This window comes from Hetaerina americana, unplaced genomic scaffold (assembly GCF_022747635.1).
Source record: "Hetaerina americana unplaced genomic scaffold, ioHetAmer1.1.p SCAF_7, whole genome shotgun sequence".
Classification (NCBI taxonomy): Eukaryota; Metazoa; Arthropoda; class Insecta; order Odonata; family Calopterygidae; genus Hetaerina; species Hetaerina americana.
This window is the reverse complement of record NW_027287316.1, coordinates 32,404,673-32,415,180: the sequence shown is the minus strand read 5'-3', so window position 1 is coordinate 32,415,180 and position 10,508 is coordinate 32,404,673.

Sequence of the window (10,508 nt, the reverse complement as noted above, 5' to 3'; positions counted from 1 at the left end):
AAATTTACAGGGAGTACGGGATAATCATAAGTATTTAAACTGAAGCCGTAAATCGTCGATTGGAAGTTTTTAGGAGAAGATTTGGAGGGGTGATGGAATGATGAATGCTACGAAGGAAAGGAGAATGTTGAGCAATCGAACTAGGGGGAAGAAAAGACTATGCATTTTGGACGCGAAGGGGAAATAAAGTATGAAGGGTCGAAGGAGGAAATATTGAACGGGGGAATGTGTGCTTACATCATGCAAAAGAGCTTAAGTGGTCCTGGGTAATGTGTAAAAACTTTCACACAGTCTAAGATCTCTACCTCCGGTAATAGAAACTTTTCTAAAAATGTCTAGATCCCTTTTCCGCCTATGAACCATGTGAAGAACGATTCAAGTGCAAGTTTTCTTCGAATGGTAATGCAAGTTGAAGCATTTGTCGAAGAATACTTTGGAAGTTGGTAGAAAATTGAATTTATGTAAGTGGATGTGAAAACTGGTGATGGACGATAGGATAGTGTTGAGTAATATACTAATTATCCATGGAAACATCGTACTATCTGGCGCGAAACTAAGATAGCACGATGGGCAATCAAATGAGTACCTTTACAAACGAGATATCTTATAAAGTGAGAATAGGCCAACGAACTGATTATCAAGAGTAATATTTCAAAAGGTTTTAACTTTCCAAAAAATACGTCGCTCAGGGGTTGGGTCCTCTGACTTCCCGAAGATGAATGATACTCATTTGTGTATTGCTAACTTACAGCGGCATAAACATGTTGTTCTGATCCTATTTCTTGTCGACAATTGTTATTCCACGTTTTCATTTAAGTGTGTTAAAATTAATGATATAAAAGTCGTTTTTAGTATGACGACTTGACCATCGATCGTCCCTCGAGAAGAGCTCAGTGGGAATTCTCTTCTTCGGTCAAAATTTTAAAGAAACATATTAAAGTACTTCCCTTTAAGAACCAACTCAATAAGGCAATCAGTTTATCAGACAAAAAAACTAAGTTTCAAAAATTCTTGTTCTTATTTGTATGCATAATAAATGTAGAGGATGGTTGCAAGAAATAATGGTGTCATCAAGCAGATGAACTTAAGGGTAATGTTTGTGTGGAAATCCGAATCCTTTGACGACTGCCTATATTTTGATTTTAAGGAGACTAATGAGTGAATTTCGATGAGAATATTAATGTGTTGCCATTGAACAACGTTTGTGGATATAGTGGAAAAAAACTTTTACAATGGGCTTGGCCCAAGTAGTGTTCACAATCCTTAGCTCAATTGGCTTGTATTTAATTTCCGCCACGTTTTCCCAGCGTTCTTTTGGTTTCATAGAAATAAATAGAAATGAGAATATATATAAAAACGGGTGGTGAAAAAGAATCTAAAAATGATTAATAATCCAGAAGGTAAATCAGTTCATGCCCTTACAAGTTCATACTAAAAAAATTCTATTCGATATATATATTTTATTCTACAATTTTCACTATAATTGAATACTTCATGAATCAACTTGTTTTACATTTCCTCTCTTACTTTAAATAGAAAAATTAAAACCGACCCGCTTACTTTCCTTCCGCTGGTCTATCCGCTAAGACTTCAATACTCCAAGTAAGTTCATGATCTAAGGGCATTGCACCAATAAATAGAAAGGCCCGGATTGGACTCCCTTTTCTGGTCCATACTGTTTTCGGTTTTTCGTCAAAATTTTCACCTGATCGGCTCAATCTGACTTGGCTATACATGCGAAGTTACGTATAATGCGATGAGGGCGGTAATATTTTGCTATACACTCGAAACCTTAACCAAGCGCTCAAAATCACAGTTCGAATTGGAGGCATTAAGTGGTCGAGGTGAAAGCAATGGAGGTTTGAGCGTCTAACATCTTTTTTTCATCGGAGGAACATATCAGAAGGAAGTTTCCCTTCTGTGGAATTCAATGAAAAAATCAAATGTTTTTAATGGCTTCCATAAAATTATGGTCAAAACCACCAGCTATAGGAAGTTTCCCATGCTCACCTACACCTCGAAGCTCTCCGGGATAAGAGTGGCTTGAGGACGAGATTTGGCTTCGAAGTGTGGTGCGCAAAATGTTTGCACGCGTGACTCTCATTTATTAAAGAAATTCTAAATCTAAGGCGACGTGTGCAAATCCGAGTACGCGTAGTCTCTCTCCGAGTCAGTTTTCCCTCAACCTACTCATTTCCTACCTTTCTTCTTTATTTTTTTTATGCCCATCATTCAAGACATTAGGACCTGCCTCTAATCACAAAATCATCTGCAGAATCAATCGAACCTTGTTAGGATCAAATGGTCATTTTCGGAGTAATTTAATGCTTTTAGCAAATCTATGATGCAAAATATAAATTTCATTAGTTTGTCTCTCTGCCCGATTTTGCACTTGGTCTAAGGAGTCTATGAGTTTATCTAAGGAGATAAAGGCTTTCTAAATGAATTATAAAATTTGATTAAGAAGTATTAATCATTTTAATAGATTTCCTGTGAGCTTCTTTTGATTATAAATATGTAAAAAAATACCATGCAATAACATTCCTGAAATATAAAACTTGGAAGCATTAAAATTCAAATTTTATGTAAATGGGAAAATCAAAATTTGTTATATGACCGAAATCTTGGCATATGCTTGAAATTAATAAAATGTTGAATTTTATAACATTCCCATTCCGAGAAAAATCTTCCTCATAAAAACTCCTACCCTATAACAGACAAAAAATAACACTGCGTACAAACGCAATACATTATTGAGTTTTTTCTAACAATTCTGAGTATAAATAAATAAAAAATTACCTTTCCTCATTCACAGTGTTATATGCTTTGTGTGCATTAATGAAACACTACTGGGGATCGGGATGGTGTGGTGGCTAACGTACAGGCTTCCCACCGAGAGGGCCCGGGTGCAAATCCTGACAGCAAATATTTTTCAGAGGTATCCCGGGCCCTACTCGAGTTGCTTTGTGGAGAGCACTTTGAGTGAGTATGACGTCCGTCGGATGGGACGTTAAACTGCGGACCCCTTGGCGCCTTTCGACGAGAGTAGGCTAATACCGACGCCGGGTTTCTCTCCATCCTTCCTTTCCCATCCATCCCTAATGGCGCAAACGACCTTAGCTGTCGGTCGCCTCCCATAAAATCTACTACTAGGAAACACTGCTGCATTTTGGTGACCATTATTTTTCCGTTAAATATAATATTTCATATTAAAAATAAGAAAATTAATATTCAAGAGTCCAAGAGAGCAATCCTGACTTTTCCTCTCACGCATACTTTCTCATGCGTCGTGAGCAGTACAAATCAGGGAAATATCTTGCTTAAATCATACAAAATGGAACGAGTTAGACCAGTTAAATACCTCAAATATCAAAGTTTTCCCTGGCACTACAAAAATTGGAATTTTTCAGCAATGCTTGTAATTATAAAAACTTTTGTTATTCGTAATTTACTAAGAACTAGCCATGCTAGAACTAGAATGATGGCCACCATGCGCATACTATTTATCAGGAATAATCCGATCTCCACTTCCCCATCTTACGTGCATGGCCGAGGGAGGTACGGGTGGCCTTTAGGTGTAAAAACATGCCTATCACCGCACAGACCATAATTTAACCTCTCAAATATTCTAAGCGCTTCCTTCTCGTGTTGGATGTGAAATTACCTCCGGGTGATTTTAACGAGTCATTTATCCTTTCCATCAAGAGTAACGTATTTTTCCACTTCCTTCATTTGCCCGGCTGCACGGAATAGGGAAATCCAAGTGTCCCCAAAGTTATTACCTGCCGACGTTAACAAAGGTTTATAATATCTACCACGACAAATTGTGCGCTTCTGCTTCTGTTACAGGAGCTAATTTTCTAATGAATGAGTTACGTGGTTGAAGCGCAAATGTCACGAAACTGGCAAAGAAATCACAGGCTATGCGGATTTTCTGTGATTTTCCCAACTCTCTAATTATTACATTACATAAAATAAAACATTGTGACTTAGAAAAGGTACTTTCTATTATATTTTTTGTTTTATCTGTTACAAAAAACTTCTTAGAAATCAAAGAAAAGGTAATAGGGACAGACATATTCCTTTCAATATTTAAGCACCGTGTAAAATTGACCTATCTTTCCACCTCTCGTACATCAAGTCCTAAAATTAACACCTAATAATTCTAAATTACAAATTATCCATTGTTTCTGGCACCATAGTTGAGAACTTCAAGATCCAAAATCGCAATATCCTCTAAGCATCGTATATTAAACATAGACTAAGTGCAATGGCTGATGTTATCAAGGAAAAACCATATAACCCCAAAGAATTCAATCCTCCTTGAAATGCAGCATCCTGGGCCGTCAGGTGTGTTAGATTCCCGCGGAAGTTTCCTCTTACCTGCGTTTGGGTGCCATTTGGTGCGGGGGAAAGTGTAAATCACCATAACTGTGCCTCTTGCCTCTTCATGAATGCGTTCTTAGCTAGGGCTATTCTTCGCTTGGTGTCGGTCGAACGTCTTCCATCCCATGTTATACTGCTGCCCAGGTGGATGAAGGATTCCACTTGCTCTTGTTTCACCCCTCGAATGGTGATATCTGCATTCAGCTTCTTTCTTCCGCACACAAGAACTTTAGTTTTCTTCTTGTCGATGTTCATATTATAACCCCCTGGTACTTGATTCATAGCAATTAGAGTTGCTTGCAGGTCCGCCACTACTGCGATGTCATCTGCAAACCGGAGCATGTTGATTTCTTCTCCATTAACCTTGACTATTTTGAAACCCAGTTCTTGTGTTTATTTTATTGTTTCTTCCAGATATACGTTGAATATTGCTGGCGAGAGGTTGCATCCGTGTCTTACTCCTTGGTTTATTTTGGCTCCTATTTTTCTTCCAGTTTTCGTTTGCATTGTTGTAACCTGATCCTTGTAGAGGTAATGGATAATTTTACTGTCTTTGTAGTCCAATCCAAGCGCTTCTAGTGTCTAGAACATCTTGTTCCATTCGACGTTGTAGAAGGCCTTCTCCAAGTCCACAAATGTCACATATAATTGCTCATTTACGTGTCTAACATTTTCGGCCAGAACTCTCAAGCTGAGAATTGCCTTTCTTGCTCCTCGGTTTTTTCTCAATCCGAATTGGTTTTCTGAGAGGTCATAAAATTATGGATATTTTAAATTGTTGTTTATAAATATATACCATTTTCAAATAAATTAAATGAGTTCTTCTATCTTCTGTACCCCGTTGTGTTTCAGAAGATATGGTGATGAACTGCCTTAAAGAATGTTCCTCGCAGAAGCTACTTAGAAAAACTTTGTTGAAAAATGTTTCCAGATGAATATGACCATGCAAATGAAAAGGCTATGTAGACAAGCATCCTTCAATTCATGCATTTAATCATGAAAACAGAGGAATAATACTTGACCTAATATTGCTCTATAAATGAGTATGTAGTAATCTCCCTTTGTTATCACCTTCAGGAAACCTCTTATAAAGGAAGCATGCTGTTTCCATGGCGACGGAGATTAAGCGGAAAGTTAATCGAGTTGACTTGAAATCGTATGACAGGTACCATACGGGAAGAAGGTGGGTAATTTGAGAATGGAACAATCTTACCGCCGCCCCTCCATTTTAGATATTGGCCCAAGTTTGAGTATTTTTCGAATTCACTTGACGAAATATCGTATTCGCTTCTGAACGAACCACCTTGAAGGAGCCTCCAAAACAAATGAGTAAACAAAAAACTGAGCAATAGTATAACTGGTCAAGGGAACGTCCTTAAGGAATTATCTCAGCTAACACGAAACATGAATTGGTATCTCGTGGGAGACGGTCATTAATATACTCTATCCGGACTATTTTTCCCCAGCTCTCACTGTTCTCTTAGTTCGAATGCAGGGACTTAAAGAGAGTAGTGTTACAAACACTTATCTCCTAAGCTACTAAAATACAAACGCATTAAACAACGGAAATATAAAACAAACGTATTTATGAAAATATATTTTATCTACCTTCCAAGCATTCACGACGGACTTGTAATAATCAAGGAAATCAGGAGATAACTGAAAATATTCCAGAATTCTTACGTTTTTTCCAACCTTGGCGAATTGTTCGGTACTACCTTCATAAGGATCCAGGATTAGTAAGAATGGTGGCCACAAAACCAAGAAACTAAGGCTAGGTTTGAGAAATAGCAAAGCTAGGCAGTCAAAGATCGCTCATGTTTTCATGTAATCTGTGCACTTATCGCGAATCTTTGGACTCATGTCAATTTTATTTTTCATCTTCTCCATAATATTAAAATATTTTTTGTATATGATGTGGAAGTGTCATTGTATGTAAGAATATTTTGCCTCCTATCTGTTTTTATAGTGCGTGTATGCATGTATTTTTCGTTGTATGAGTGATCATTGACCAAATTTAACCGTTGCCACCCGGAAAATCGCCTAATTGCAACGTAATTCTAAAATAAAAAATACATATATTTGTGAAGTTTTTGAGGAATGTAGTGAACGTTCAGCGTGCTAAAAATATTTGGATAATCGCACTCGACTTGGCCTGGCTGGTTAAATATACTTGTACAGCCGAGACCGTTAAGGCACTCTTATCACAGGACATTTACTGTAGATCAAATACACGAGGTCACTGTTTCCGATCCACCCGGCTCGTTTCTATCTGGACTCTTGGTTTAATCAAAATTGATACGGCGTGCGGGAGTTATTGGTCAGGGTCCACGTTTTGGCCTTACGCTCTGTGTCCAATTTCTGTAAATACACAAAGCGCTTTCATATCAAAAATGTAGTGGGTAGGAATGCGCGGTGTTTGAATTTTAACATCATACGTATAATTAAAAAAAACTATTAAAAAATATCAACTAAATAAGTAAAAAAAGAGATGGTAGTAATACGATATTATTGCTCAGTAGACTCATGATTGGCAAAAGATGTGTTACCTGAAATAGTTTTTAGTGTAGCCTCAGTGACAAATATAAACATTACTTTAGTAACATTAATTATTATTAATTGATTAACTTCAATTTATTCGATTAAAATTAGCTAAATGATCTAATGAACGTTTATTATTAATTAGCAAATATAATAAAACCTACTGAGTAAATCACTTCCTAATTCCTTAATTGTTTTCTATTTTCTACCTTTTTTTTCTATACATACTCTTTAGTCCTACTTCCTTCCTTTTCTCCTCACTCCAATTGAATCCGTTGACTTCTACCCGATGCGTTATTTTTCCACCTTTTATGAGGTGGTCTAAATACGTATGTGGGTTGGTAATGGAATCGTTTCATATTATTATTCATCAAACCATTTATCGCCTTCAGCCAACGAATGACGCCAATTTCTTATGAAGGAAACCTCTTATGGAGGAAAAAAACGCACACATAACACGAAATCATTGGCCACTCAGTCCTTCCACAAACCGCAACTATCATGATTCCATTCTGCCTCTTTGACGCTGTTGAGGCCCTATACCACAACCGGCGTGGCTGGGTTTACGCCCGTGCGGTGTAACTCTAGCGCGATTCTATTAATGTCATAGCGTTTGAAATGACAGTTGTCACATTTAAGTAATCAATTTGGAAGTGGTTTTAAGGGAAGAGTAAGCTAAATCATGAATTTATGTGTATTCGATATCTTAAAACAAGATTAAATTTACATTATTTTCACCAAATAGGTGGACATCTTTTGTTCTTTGAGACCATTATAATAATTAAAATATGGTGAGTTAATGGGAAAAACAGAATCGCCATGAAATTTTATGTCTTTGTATTTGAATGAATCAAGGATCAAAATATTATTTTTAATTGGCAAGGTAACGGTACGAATTCGTACGATTCGAAACAAAGAAAGAGAGTTCGCATCGAAACATAAATTATAATATAATATATGTATATAAATTCCAAAATAAAATGAAATTAAGATGCTATCGTGACCATATGCAGATGAATAATATCTAAGAGCACAAATTTAATAAGTACGAATAAATAGTACGATATAAACGTACCAATATCAGACTAGAGCTCTTAAAAATACCCACAGGCAGGTACCTAGCCATGAATTTGAATCTCTCAGATCGCCTTTAACTGGAAGACTTGCCATTCATTTATTATGTGAATTTTTTCTGCTGACAAAAATTTCTTTCTCTTACAACATGAGGACATATTCTAAACAAATGGGAATCACATTAGTGATTGCGTTGGTTTGTTCTACCGATGCCTGGGTTCGGTAAGATAGCTCGCATTCTCACAACTCTCGTAAGTATGGATAATGCCTCAGTTTACTCGACGGATGGAACGTTAAAGCTTTGACGTACAATGTTTCTTTTCCGATCGATCATCGTTCATTTCACTTTAATTATTTGACAACTGGCACATACAGGGTTCGTCCGGAAAATAAGTGTACTGAGCTCAGGAAAAAATAATTTATTACACTTTTACATATCTTAAACTAATATTCCTCAAAATAGGACCCTTGTGAGTCGATACACTTGTTCCAGCGGCGTTCCCATTCCTGGAACGCTCCCGCGAAGCCATCATCGGGAACCTCTCGAAGACTCGTCGTCGACCTCTTCTCTGCCCTCCACGAACATCTTGTGCCACCGAAAGATCATGTTTCTGGACATGGCTGACTCCCCGTAAGCCTGGTTAATCATACCGACAGTTTCGGTAGACGATTTCCCAAGCTTTACCGCAAATTTGATGGAATCCAAAAACTTCGGCATCGCGTTCCGTGACGTGGGTCGAGCGTGGAGGTTCGCGTTAACAGAGCTCCTCACTACACCACAGCTCAGAGCCGACTGCCTTTATCAGCGTCGCTTGCCAACATACCCCCCTCCAATCGCAGCCCGTCAGAGCGGTGCTGGGCGCGCCTGGAGCGGCGCGCCCAGCCCAGGAGTCAGTACACTTATTTTCCGGACGAACCCTGTATATTCCTGGCAATCTGTCGTACGGTGAGTTTATAATTACTAATCTACCACAATTTTAGTCGTTGAGTAATCTTAAAGTATAAACTGTATTAATTTTTTCTGTTCTGAATAAAAAATTGAACGCGAAGTTTTTAATAAATCGATCACCGCTCTCAGTTCCAAACGTTTGAATTTATCTGCGATAAAGTTGTTCGAGCAATGTAAAATAAATTCAAAATTGTACGTAGTAAACAGCTGTACATTAAATTTGAAGCTTTTGGAATTTCTCATCTAAGAAACGTGCCAATAGAAACGCAATATATCGCATATAATTATCCGTATGGCTAAAATTAAGGACCACGGTGCTTTTTTTCGGACTATTTTTCACGAATATTACTCCTAAAATATTCTATCAAGGTGAGATAGGGAAAAAGTTAAAATAATTTTCAGAAATCATGGAAATATTTCAGCCCAAAAACGTCAAAAAATTATTTTCAGATCCCGTTGGCCAGTCAGGTTGCCGAGTTTTGTTCCGACATTTTTATCCCGTAGCATTTGGTCTCTTCGCTATCATTTTAGCCACTATATAGTCTTCGAAATGCTAATGCAACACAAATACTTAGATACCTCGGTGATGACTTGAAGAAACTCGTCATCAATGACCTTCTAAGCAACAATCAGACGCTTGACTTCACGTTTTAATCTTTCCACACTGCGCACTTGATGTCTCGTATGGTCTCTTTCGTTGTCACTAGACGGTTGAAAAGGATGTTTTCGATTAGGCCACATGCAAAATGTAAAACTTGCTGTTTCAAAGCGGTCTCCTCATTTTAAGAATACCCCTGATAAAAATATTAGCCGGGTTAAAAAACGGTCGTTGTCCTGGAGGAGTACTTGTTGAGAGAACGGTAGTTCTTGCCTCTGAGTAAAAACCTTACGACTCGAAAAATTGCAGAAATCAAGGAATAAAATCCCAGTCCCATCCGCAATCTCCTGCTGGTTACACAGATTGAGTTCAGCTAGTAGTAGAACCCTGGTTTTAACCCCGGCCCTTCCGATGAGAAGTTAAACTCCTTACAAACTACGCATATTAAATAATACCCGAGGTTTAATGCAGTTAAATCACTTATTAAATGGTTGAAACACATCAATGCAAATCTCAGATAAACAGACCTCGTAATAAGTGCCGCTATAAAACAATGAAGAAGCTCTCTAGACGTATTTCTTTTCTGATTTGAGCATCTCCCTTGAGACTATGTAAAAAATACTATTCACTACTAATTAAATACTCTCCACTAATTAATTTTGATCTCATAACACGGATTTCAACACAAAAGTACCATTTTTAAGTTTTCCTAGACACAAGGGGCCACCTAAAACGATAATTGTGTTGAAATCCAGGTTTTAAAAATAAAATAATTTAGTTTAATGAAAAACACTAAGTTGGGATTTAAGCAGAGTTATGTTTTAGGAATTGGATTCCATCAATTCCCCGATCAATAAATTTTCTTCATTCTAATTCTTAAATTTATACATATTTACCGACAATAGTTCATTTCTACAAAGTTACGACCAAGTCTGTAGTCTTGTCTCTTGAAAGTTCTAT